Genomic DNA, 12766 nt, shown 5'->3' on the forward strand with positions numbered 1-12766 from the left:
AAAGTTCCTATAATGTGTATAGTATAATAGAGAATATTAAAACATAACTTTTATTAGTAGAAATATAATCACATTTTACCCACCTAAACGATCCATGAGAAAGTAATGAAAAATTAAAAAAAATATTAAAATGTTCTGGTCTCTAATTAAAGAGTGATTGGAAAGGTTTGTAGACACAGAATTGTCATACCACCATTTCCCCTGACCAGTACAGATAACTGTATTGATAGGACCGAGGAGTGGTCAGAGCATAAATATATAAATCTCCAACTATAATCACTTGCATAAAGTAGATAAGAGGATTTTGGTACTTACCGATAAATCCATTTCTCTGAATTCTCTAGGGGACACTGGAGTCCTATAAAGTAGGGGTGTGAAGCCTTGAACCGGATTGTGGCACAATCTAAAATTAGAATTGTCTGCACAGTCGGCTCCTCCCCCTTCACATCCCTCCTCCCTCAGTTTGAAAAATGTGACTGAGAGAATAGGACATGACACTATAGCCCATGGCGAGGAACCGAACCGTACAACATATCAAACAGCGGCCAAGAACTCTTAACCGAATAACTAACGCTGTTTGTACGAACTGTCTAAAACAAGAACTTTGAACAAAGCAGGTTGACAGCACCGAGGCGGGCGTTTAGTGTCCCCTAGAGGATTCAGAGAAATGAATTTATCGGTAAGTACCAAAATCCTCTTTTCTCTTTCATCCACTAGGGTACACTGAAGTCCTATACAGTAGGGGACGTCCCAAAGTTTTCCCCCAGGGAGGGAGTGCTGTCGGTGGCCTGCAAAACTAAACGTCCGAACTTAGATTCTCCGGACGCAAAAGTATCAAACTTGTAAAATCTTGCGAATGTGTGGGCTGAAGACCACGTCGCCGCTCTGCAAAGTTGAGTAGTGGAAGCACCTCTGGCAGCCGCCCACGAGGCACCCACTGATCGGGTAGTATGAGCACCCGTCTGAACTGGAACCTGTTTGCCACAGGAAATATAAGCTTGCCGAATGGCAAGTCTAATCCATCTAGACAGAGTCTGCTTAGATGCCAGCCAACCTTTCTTTGGCCCATCATAAAGAACAAACAAATGGTCCGACTTTCTGAAAGACGACGTAAGCTGTACGTATACCCGTAAAGCTCGGACAACATCCAATGACACATCCTCAGCTGTGAGACCCTGGAAGGATGGGACCACTATTGGCTGGTTTACGTGAAACCCCGAAACCACCTTCGGAAGGAAATCTGCTCTTGTACGGAGTTTCGCCCTATCCTCATGAAAAACCAAGAAAGGACTCTTACAGGATAAGGCTCCCAACTCAGAAACCCGCCTAGCCGAAGCCAAGGCAAGCAAAAACGTGACCTTCCAAGAGATATTTCAGGTCTGTTCTTGTCAACGGCTCAAAAATTGGTGACTTCAAATATTCTAACACCAAATTCAAGTCCCATGGTGCCGTGGGAGGACGAAAAGGGGGTTGAATCCTCAGAACCCCCTGTGAAAAGGCTTGAATCTCTGGCAAGGATGCTAGCCGCTGTTGAAAAAGAATGGAGAGCTGAAATCTGAACCTTCAGAGAGCCCAGTCTGAGTCCTCCCTCTAGACCGGCCTGAAGGAAAAGTAGAAGTCGAGATAAATGGAAGTTCGTTGAATTCCATCCCCGCTCCTGACACCAAGCCATGTACCGTCTCCAAATCCTGTAGTAGTGCATGGCTGTGACCGGTTTTCTAGCGGCAATCATTGTAGGGATGGCCGTTCGTGGAATCCCTCTGTTTCTTAAGATCCGGGTTTCAATAGCCACGCCGTCAAACGCAGCCTGTTCAGGTCGGGGTGTAGGAACGGTCCCTGAGATAGCAAGTCCTCTCTCTGAGGTAACCTCCAAGGATCTTCCGCAAGTAACCCCCGCAGATCGGCGTACCAACTCCTGCGGGGCCAATCTGGTGCGATTTAGAATGGCCCACACTCGTTCCCGTTTTTACCCTTTTCAGAATCCTGGGTATAAGTGGGAATGGTGGAAATATGTAAACCCTCCTGTAACCCCAAGGAAGTGTTAATGCGTCCACTCCTTCTGCCTCTGAATCTCGCGTCCTTGACACACATCTGGGCAGCTGATGGTTTTGTCGAGATGCCATTAGGTCCACCTGAGGTAGACCCATCTTCTCACAATCATGTTGAAAATCCGTGGGTGAAGGCACCACTCTCCCGGATACATCTCCTGGCAACTGAGGTAATCTGCTTCCCAGTTCTCCACACCTGGAATGAACACTGCCGAGAGAATGATGTCTCTTCTTTCCACCCACAACAAGATCTTTGTGGCTTCCTTTAATGCCATCCTGCTCTTTGTTTCTCCTTGACGGTTTATATAAGCCGTCGTCGTGACATTGTCTGACTGAACCCTGATGTGTTGATTCACGACTAGGTCTTCTGCTAAGAGAAGTGCATTGTAAACTGCTCTTAGTTCGAGGATATTTATGGGTAGTTTGCTCTCCTGTAGCGTCCACAGTCCTTGAAACTGATGGTCCTCTAGGACGGCTCCCCAACCTCTGAGACTGGCATCCGTCGTCGGGATCCTCCAATCCCAAATGCCGCATTTCTTGCCGGCTGCAAGGTTCTTGTGTAGCGACCACCATATCAGGGAGACCCGTACTCGTCTCCGATGAAGAAGCCAGTGCGAGCCTGCTCCCTGAGCAATGAGGTTCATCTGGAATGGTCGTGAATGAAGTCTGCCGTACTGGAGAGCTTCGAACGACGCCACCATCTTCCCGAGAAGTTGCACACACAGGTGCAGAGAAACTGTTTGTGTCCTCATTACCTGAGCCACTAATTTCTGTAGGTCCTGGACCTTGTTCTCTGGTAGGAACACCCGTAATAGGACCGTGTCCAAGATGAGACCGAGGAATTGAATCCGTTGAGTCGGTATGAGGTTGGATTTTTGGAAATTGACAATCAATCCATGCTGAATTAGGAATTGATGGGATGTCTGAACATCCTTGAGCAGTCGATTCTGAGATGGAGCCTTGATCAATAAATCGTCCTGATAAGGTATAATCGTGACCCCCAACAGTCTCAGTCCTGCAACCATGATCGCCATGATCTTTGTGAAAATTCTTGGGGCTGATGCTAGGCTTAACGGCAATGCCCGGAATTGGTAGTGATCTGCCACCAGTTTGAACCTTAAGTAAGCCTGGTGAGGAGTCCAGATTGGAATATGCAGATATGCATCCTTTATGTCCATGGATACCATGAACTCGCCCTGTTCTAAGCCTGCAATGACTGATTGGATTGATTCCATCTTAAATTTGTATACTTAAAAACTGGTTGAAAACTTTTAAATTGAGTATTGGTCTGACCGTCCCGTCTGGCTTTGGCACTACAAAAAGATTGGAATAGAACCCCGTTCCTCTCTGAGAAGTGGGAACCGGAATAATGACCTCTGCATTTAGCAATTTGAGAATTGCTGCCCGTAGTGCCCTTGCTTTCTGAGGACACTGAGGCAATCCTGTTGTAAAAAACTGACTGTGAGGCCTCTGCTGAAATTCCAGTTTGTATCCTTGAGAGATCAAGTTGTTCACCCAAAGTTCTGGTGAGGTTTTGGCCCAGATGTCCTGAAAACCTTCCAGTCGGCCGCCCACCAATGGGGACCCCAGGTGAGCTGGGAGGCCGTCATGCCACGGTCTTGCCAGCAGGTTTATCCTGCTTTCTGGTTGCTGTTTGTGAGCAGCCTCTATCTCTGCCCTCACGTGCTTGTGTACCGAAACCCCTTCCTCTGGCTCGAAAGGACTGAGATCTAAATGAAGTAAATGCTGGTCCCGAATAACCTCTCCTAGTCTGTGGAGTGGTTCTCATATAAGGAGTAGGCAGAAAAGTGAACTTCCCCGCTGTAGCCTGCGAAATCCACTTGTCCAACTCTGGTCCGAACAGCATTTCACCCCCAAAGGGGATGGATTCTACTGCCTTCTTGGTGTCAGAGTCTCCTTGCCATTCTCTGAGCCATAAAATCCTTCTAGCCGATATGGCCGATGCAGATAAGCGTGATGCGATTCTGCTGATATCCTTAGAAGCCTGACACAAGTATGAAGCCGATTCTCGAATGTGTTCCGCCAGTTGGGTAATCTCTTCTAAGCTATTTTCCTCCTCAAGAGCTTGTACAATACGTCCAGACCATGCACCCATGGCCTTGTTAACCCAAGCACAGACGATCGCAGGTCTCTGCGCTGCACCAGCTGCTACGAAAATTGACTTTAAAGCTGTGTCAACCTTACGGTCTGACGCATCCTTTAAAGTAGTTACGTTAGGAATTGGTAAGATTGTCTTCTTTGACAACCTTCCTAGGGAAGCATCCACTACCGGCGGATTTTCCCACTTGTCCATTACACCTCTAGGTAGGGGATAAGTTATCTGAAACCGTTTTGGAAATTGAAATCGTTTGTCCGGTTGTTTCCAAGCCTCCTCCCATCTGAGACTGGAGGGATTTAGGTATGGGAAACACTGCTGAACGCGGATTTTGGGATTCGAACAAATCGAATTCTTCCGGCTCTCTAATTTCTTCTACCTTAAAGTTTAGGATCTCCTTTACCGCGTCAATCAAGGAGTCCAGACCAGATATTGCCATGTCCTCCTCTGGAAAATCGGCATCTAGGTTGGGTTCAATTAACTCACCTTCCTCCGTATCAAGAAGAAAAACCTCTTCCTCCTCTGATTCTGGTATAATAGGAAGCGTTCTTTTAACTGCCTTGCGCACACTCGTTTCTGCTTGTGCGGGCGGCGTTAACTTGATGAGAAATTCCTCCATCGTCTTTGAGAATCCCGCAGCCCATTCCGATTGCTGCTTGCGCGATTGTGTGATCTCCTTGGAGATTCTATTAGCAAGGTTGTCTTCCCATGCCTTAGCCAGAGCACTGCTCCCAGGTGGTGCGTCCTTGTCTAAGCAGGAGTCGCACACCCCGGAGCTGCCAACCCGCGTGCTCTTCTTGCTATATTTCGTACAGACATAACAGGTCTTTGAGGTCTTGGTTTCCTTAGACATGTTTCTAAAACCCTCTACCGGGTTACTACGCAGCGCTTTCACCCTTTAAACTAGGAAGAGAGACTGGGAGATGACGGAAGCGAAGGTATTGGATCCGGCTGGAAATTTTCTTTTTAGCAGCCCTCTCTTATGGAGAAAGGGGCAGGTCAATTATTTTTTTTAGAGAGAAAAATAAAAAATAAAAACACCAGCCGACTCAACTCCCACACCCCAACCGTATAGCGGCTACGATGCTAGAGTTGGTATCCGCCTGCTTCCGTGTATTTTCTTCAGGATCTTTGAAATAGAATCCCTTGAAAATATAAATTGCAAAGCATGATTACTTTTCAGGAGATCCTCATAGATATTTATTTTCACCAGCAGAGGGAACTGTTTAGCAGAATATCCCTACTGTTATTAATATATGCACTATCCAAACAGTGCAGCAGTGGGAGCAGTTTGTAATAAAAAAACAAATTCCCTTCTTTACTAAGGGGGGGGGGAGGGTAGAAGGAGGTCCCTTCTTTACACCACCTACTCTCACTTACCTTCTCATTTTCTTTATTCTAATTCATTCTATCATTTCCTACTGAATTATTTCTTATATAGGTGCACTCTCATTGGCGTGCTGATCATACTATCCCCTACTATCATACCACGCTGCCAGCGCCCGATCTCGTCCGATCTTGGAAGCTAAACAGCGTTGGGCCGGGTTAGTACCAGGAAAGGAGACTACCTGTGAATACCTGGTATTGTAGAGTAGGAATTATTTCCTCTCTGTGTGAGAAGAACACGCCAACAGCAGTATCACCACTATTTCTTTCTTATATCTTCTCATTTAGTCAGTGAATGCTCAGTGCAGATCAATGCTTTTTCCATTTACAACTATGGTATTTGTCGAATGATTCAGGTGCTAGAGTCTGGTGACCTCCAAACAGTTATATATCTACTCTATGCAAGTGATTATAGTTGGAGATTTATATATTTATGCTCTGACCACTCCTCGGTCCTATCAATACAGTTATCTGTACTGGTCAGGGGAAATGGTGGTATGACAATTCTGTGTCTACAAACCTTTCCAATCACTCTTTAGTTGAAGAGACCAGAACATTTTAATATTTTTTCCAATTTTCCATTACTTTCTCATGGATCGTTTAGGTGGGTAAAATGTGATTATATTTCTACTAATAAAAGTTATGTTTTAACATTCTCTATTATACTATACACATTATAGGAACTTTTTTTCCTTACATAGAGTGCGCCCACACGAGCCTTCTTTTTCTCCCTTGTTAGTCTATGTACTTTCTGGCTCTGGGCGCACCACCAACGAGGACAGCATATAGGAGAAAATCATAGATATTTTCTCGCTCCCACTACTAATGGGTAATCAGTAGTCCGACTTTGGTTCTTTCAAATGTATTACAATTTTGTGACCTGTGCCCAATCGCCCTATGCTTTTGTCATGATGAGTAAGTCACCAGCAAAAAACAAAACGGTAGTTTCACTGCAATGTCTGTAAGGGTGGGTTCCCTGAGGGTTCTACCACATGCACAGTATATTTTATACTCCCATTTCATCTCCGATTTTGCAAAGATAGTTATTTGCCTTATAAATTCCCAGTTTCTGCTATGTTGCAGTCCTGACGATTCTATGCCAGGCCTACCTGCGCAAGATGAATATGAGAGGGGTGCATAGACCAGCAGTCACATAGTGTGGGTGCGTCAGTCTCTGACGTTTACAGAGACTGAGGAAACTGTGAAATTATAAGGGGTCTTTCCTAGAACATCTCCAGTGTGTTTCCTATTTATTTTCTCGGAATCTCTAAATAAAGATGTCAATATAGAATCCTGATACACAGGTTTCTAAACCTAGCCAATTTAAGTCTAGTTACCCGTTTCCAGAGTCAGTGACATCTCCATGGGAGCTATGCTAAAGTCGATGTATTCAGCAGCAGTTTGGTTGGCATTTGGGTAACTACGGCGCTGCTTGTATGGATAACAGGACTCCGGTCCGCCCTACAAGACGACCACCTTATACTTCTCGCTGATCGAATCTGCTGATTATCTACGTACAGCTTCTACGGACGTCTGACTAGTCAGTACTCTCCTTTCAGCGTCACTAGTTGCGGCACGACAAGCGCTCTGACTGCGTCCTTAGCAGGCGGAGGCAAAGGTCGAGAGAAGAATAGAAGCATTACCTTACGCGGAAGTTGTTTGGTCCTGAATTGGACAAATGGATTTTCAGATATACTCTGGACCAGCGTTCAAATCCTTTAGACCTAAGCCTTTTCGAGGCCGTGGTAGACGACCAACCCCACCTGGTGGACGAGGCAGAGGACGTGGTTTTAAACAAACCACCACCAGTCGTCAAAACGCTAAGGTCACCGACAAGCCAGTGGCATGATGGCCTTCCAGTCCATCTCGGATCTCCAGTTGTGGGGGCACACCTTCATACGTTCCATTTGGTGTGGTTCCAGACGTCCACGGATGGGTGGATCCGCAATTTAGTGTTAAAAGGTTACACAATGGAGTTCGACTGTCTCCCATCACTATGGTTTTTCAAGACAGGACTGCCTGTGTCGGAAGATAAGAAGGCGGTTCTCCACATTGCCATTCAGTCTCTGCTGGATTCAGCAGTTTTGATTCAGGTCCCTGTTCACCAACTTAGTCAGGGTTATTGTTCCAGTCTTTTTGTAGGACCAAAGCCGGATGGCTCGGTCAGACCAATAACGTCACTTACTACAGATTCAAGATGGAATCCCTGCGGTCCATAATTGCAGGTTTCGAGCCACAGGAATTCATGATAGCGCTGGATCTCAAGAATGCGTACTTACACATTCCAATTTGGCCACCGCATCAGAGGTTCTTAAGGTTTGCGGTATGGCAAACCCATTACCAATTTCAGGCTCTACTGTTTGGCCTCTCGTCAGCGCCTCTGTTATTCACAAAAGTGATGTCTGTGATGATAGCTCATCTCAGATCCCTGGGAGTGATAATAGTTCCGTACTTGGTCGATGTGCTCATCAAAGCTCCGTCTCAACAGAGGCTCCTCCAACATGCGTTGCTAACGTACAATGTACTAGTTCAGCAGGGTTAGATTGTCAACTTCAAGAGATCACATCTACTTCCGTCTCAATACGGTAAACCAAAGAGTACAGATTATTCGTCATCTGGCACACTTAGTGCTCAAGCCACGCACAGAAAAAGGTAAATTTGTGCATTCGCTTCTTAGGCACAATGGTGGCGGCTTTCGAAGCACTTCAGTTCGGAAGATTTCATTCATGCCCTTTTCAAATGGATGTGCTCGCACAGTGGTCGGGCTCGCATCTGCAGATTCACCACAGGATGAGGTTGTCGCAACGGCCCAGAGTATCTCTACTTTGGGGTTCAAAGTACACAATCTAACCGCAGGAAAACGGTTCGGCGCCTGGAATTGGATAATTCTAATGACGGATGCGAGTCTCAGAGGTTGGGGAGCTGTAGTTCAAAATTGTCAGCTCCAGGGTCTCTGGGCGGACCACGAAAGATTGCTGTCTATAAATGTCCTGGAACTCCGGGCAATTTTACAATGCGCTACAACAAGCAGTGCACATGCTTCGGTCTCTGACTGTCCAGGTGCAGTCAGACAATGCGACGGCGGTCGTGTACACAAGGAGCAACGAGAAGCCGCATGGCCATGCGGGAAGTAGCTTGAATCCTCAATTGGGCCGAGCATCACCAAGTGATATTGTCGCCAGTGTTCATTCCGGGAGTTGACAACTGGGAGGCGGATTATCTCAGCCGTCGGGATTTTCATCCAGGAGAATGGGCATTAAATCCAGAAGTGTTTCACATGTTGGTCCAGAGGTGGGGTTACCCTCAAGTGGACCTGATGGCATCTCGCAACAATCCCAAACTCCCCAGTATGTGTCCAGAACGCGAGATCCACAGGCAGTGGCGGTGGATGCTCTCACAATCGCGTGGCCGTACAGCCTTGTGTACCTGTTTCCACTGCTCCCTCTGTTGCTAAAACGGATCAAGAGAGTCCGCCACAGTCATACTAGTGGCGCCTCATTGGCCTTGGAGAGCTTGGTTCGTGGATCTCCGTGGTCTACTCGCAGACGATCCTTGGCCGCTCCCACTACGTCCGGACCTGTTACAACAGGGTCCATTCCTTTACCCCGATTTAGCGCGGCTGCGTTTTGACGGGGTGGCTGTTGAAACCACCCTCTTAAAAAGAGAGGGCATTCCAGAATCTGTTATACCAACCATGTTACGCGCTAGGAAGCCAGTTACGGCAGCTCATTATTACAGAATTTGACGTGCCTATATAGGTTGGTGTGAAGCTCGGAAGTTTCCGACATCTTTCAAGTTATCCCGTCTTTTGTTATTTCTACAGACGGGGTTAGATGGAGGACTGCGTTTATCTACACTAAAGGTGCAGGTATCTGCTTTGTCAATTTACTTTCAAAGACAATTGGCTCCGTTGCCGCCTGTACACACCTTTCTGCAAGGTGTCCTCACAGTACAGCCTCCATTCATTCCACCTACAGCGCCATGGGACTTCAATCTGGTTTTAGATTTCTTACAGTCTTCATATTTTGAACCCTTACAACAAGTGGATATTAAGTTTCTCACTTAGAAAACAATGTTTCTACTAGCCTTAGCTTCGGCAAGGCGTGTTTCAGATTTGGGTGCCTTGTCATGCAAGCCACCGTATTTGGTGTTTCATGATGACAGAGCAGAACTTCAGACGAATCCCGCTTTCTTACCAAAGGTAGTGTCATCTTTTCACATCAATCAACCAATAGTAGTTCCTGTGTTAACAGGAAATTCTAGAACTTTGGATGTGGTACGCGCATTACGCGTTTATGTATCCCGAACGTCTACAGTTCGTAAGACGGATACGTTGTTTGTTCTCTATGATGCTGCCAAGATGGGTTGGCCAGCTTCTAAGCAGATCTTATCCAGATGGATAAAACTGACCATACGTCAGGCTTACCTTCATGCTAGGTTACAGCCGCCTACATCAGTAACAGCTCATTCCACACGTTGTGTGGGAACTTCATGGGCAGCTGGTTGTGGGGCTTCTACGACGCAGCTTTGCCGTGCGGCTACATGGTCATCAGTGCACTCGTTGGTGCGCTTTTACAAGTTTGATACGGTTGCGGCATCAGCATCTAACTTTGGCCGCCTAATGTTACAGGTGCCAAACGGCTCTCCTGCCCACGGGGGAAATTTTGGTACGTCCCAAGAGTACTCCAGTGACCCCTAGTGGATGAAAAAGAAAATAGGATTTTGGTACTTACCAGGTAAATCCTTTTCTTTGAATAAGGGGCACTGGACGCCCACCCAGAGCAGTTTTACCTGGTTTGTGGTAAGTTCAGGGGATCTTATGGTAACACACTCACCGACTGGTTCAAATTATCAAGTTCTATCGGTTATGGTGTCAACTGTTTAGTTGTCAGTTACGTTATGTCAACTTTATTGTTGTCAGTTATGTTATAATGTTATAGGTAATTCTCCATTGTTCATCCTCTCTATCGCTCCTGTTCGCCTCAGGAAAAAACACTGAGGTATTCTGGGAGTATGGAAGGGGAGGAGAGTTACTGAAATTTAAATATTCAGTGCCTGTCCTTGCTAACACCGTCCATATCCCAGGAGTACTCCAGTGCCCCCTATGGATTCAAAGAAAAGGATTTACCTGGTAAGTACCAAAATCCTATTTTCTCTTTCTTTCTCTTTCTTTCTCCGGGGAGTGTCAGTTTGGGGTTGAGTTGGATACATGGATTTCTAAGGTTACTGCAGGGATATCCACGTTTCTCCCCTCTGGTGCCCCGCTGGCTAGACATTCCTACCCAGGGCCGTCTGCCCAGTCCTTTCAGTCTAACAAATTTAGATCTAGGGTCAACGGTGCCTCCAATGTGACTAGAGGCACCAGAGGGAAGAAAAGAAAACCAGCAGCCGCAGGTTCTCAGGAACAGAGCACCAGTTCAGTTTTCACTAAGTCCTCAGCATGACTCTGCCCACCCACCCCGTGGGGATCTCAAGGTGGGAGCTCGGCTGCGTCACTTCAGCCGCATCTGGGAAAGCTCATGTCAGGATACCTGGGTAAAGTACCTAATTTCTCAGGGCTACAAGCTGGAGTTAGACCGTTCTCTTCCCCAACAATTTTTCAAATCAAGCTTACCAGCTTTGGAGGATATGCATTTTACGCTGCAACAGGCCATGCTAATGTTGGTACAGTCCCAAGTCATTATTCCAGTGCCACTGCAACAACAGAGAAAGGGTTACTACTCCAACCTGTTTGTGGTACCGAAACCGGACGGTTCGGTAAGGCCCATTTTGAATCTAAAATCCTTGAACCCTTACCTAAAGGTTTTCGGGTTCAAGATGGAATCCTTGCAAGCAGTGATTGCGGGTCTGGAAGATCGGGAGTTCATGGTCTCACTGGATATAAAGAACGCTTATCTCCATATCCGGATTTGGCTGCCTCACCAGGCTTACTTGCGGTTTGCCCTGCTTGAACGATCACTACCAGTTCCAGGTGCTACCCTTCGGCCTGTCCACAGCTCCGAGGGTGTTCATGAAGGTGATGGCGGAGATGATGTTCTAACTCCGGGTCCAGGGGGTCAATGTTGTCCCTTATCTGGACGATCTCTTGATAAAGGCAAGGTCCAGGGAGCTTTTATTACTCCATATAGACCACACTATCCAACTTCTGTCACACCATGGGTGGATCCTCAATTTACAGAAGTGCCACCTGGAGCCAACTCGGCGTCTCCTGTTCCTGGGAATGTGTCTGGATACTGTGGCTCAAAGTGTTCCTACCAGAGGACAAAGCGAGAACACTCCAGGAGATGGTCCGAATGGTTCTACGGCCTACTCGAATATCCATCCATCTTTGCATAAGATTGTTGGGGAAAATGGTAGCCTCATACGAAGCGATCCAGTATGGAATCTTCCATGCCAGAACATTTCAATTGGATCTCCTGAGCAAGAGGTCCGGATCACATCTTCAGAAGCACTGGATAATACGGCCGTCACCTGAGGCCAGGATTTTCCTCCTGTGGTGGCTACAGTCCTTAAACCTACTGGAAGGTCGAAGTTTCGGTATTCAGGATTGGATCCTCCTCACGACAGATGAGACGATGGGGAGCTGTCACCAAGGAGGCTCAGTTCCAGGGCAGGTGGTCAACCCACGAAGCTTTACTTCAGATCAACATTCTGGAACTTCGGGCGGTCTACAATGCTCTGATTCAAGCCTCTCCTCTACTCTACTCGAGGATCACACTATCCAAGTTCAGTCTGACAACGCCACAGCGGTGGCGTACATACATCGTCGAGGGACAAGAAGCAGGGCCTGCATGTGAGAAGTGTCAAAGATACTCCTCTGGGCAGAAAGAAATGCAAGAGTAATGTCCGCAATCTTCATTCTGGGAATGGACAACTGGTAAGTGGACTTCCTAAGTCGTCACGATCTCTATCCGGGAGAGTGGGGTCTCCACGGTCATGTGTTTTCAGCAGATCATCAACCGGTGGGGCTGTCCACAAATAGACATGATGGCTTCTCGACTCAACAAGAAGCTTTGCTGGTATTGCTTAAGATCCAGGGACCCTCAGACGACGGCAGTGGATGCACTGACGTCGCCTTGGCCTTACCGGCTGGTCTACCTGTTTCCTCCGCTTCCATTGATCCCAAGGGTGCTGAAGTGAATCAGGAATCAAAGAGCCCAGGCAATTCTGATTGGCCTAGGAGGGCGTGGTACGTGGATCTTCTGGACATGTCCAA

At 46.9% G+C, this 12766-nt stretch overlaps 1 protein-coding gene and 1 pseudogene across 4 annotated transcripts in view; both read left to right on the forward strand.

The window, feature by feature from the left end:
• The window catches only part of EIF4B (eukaryotic translation initiation factor 4B), a 161890-nt gene that overhangs the window by 48122 nt on the left and 101002 nt on the right, over nucleotides 1-12766 (forward strand). The gene's annotated exons all lie outside the window — the stretch shown is intronic.
• Nucleotides 5639-5757, forward strand: LOC135051647 (5S ribosomal RNA; annotated as a pseudogene).

This window comes from Pseudophryne corroboree, chromosome 2 (assembly GCF_028390025.1).
Source record: "Pseudophryne corroboree isolate aPseCor3 chromosome 2, aPseCor3.hap2, whole genome shotgun sequence".
Classification (NCBI taxonomy): Eukaryota; Metazoa; Chordata; class Amphibia; order Anura; family Myobatrachidae; genus Pseudophryne; species Pseudophryne corroboree.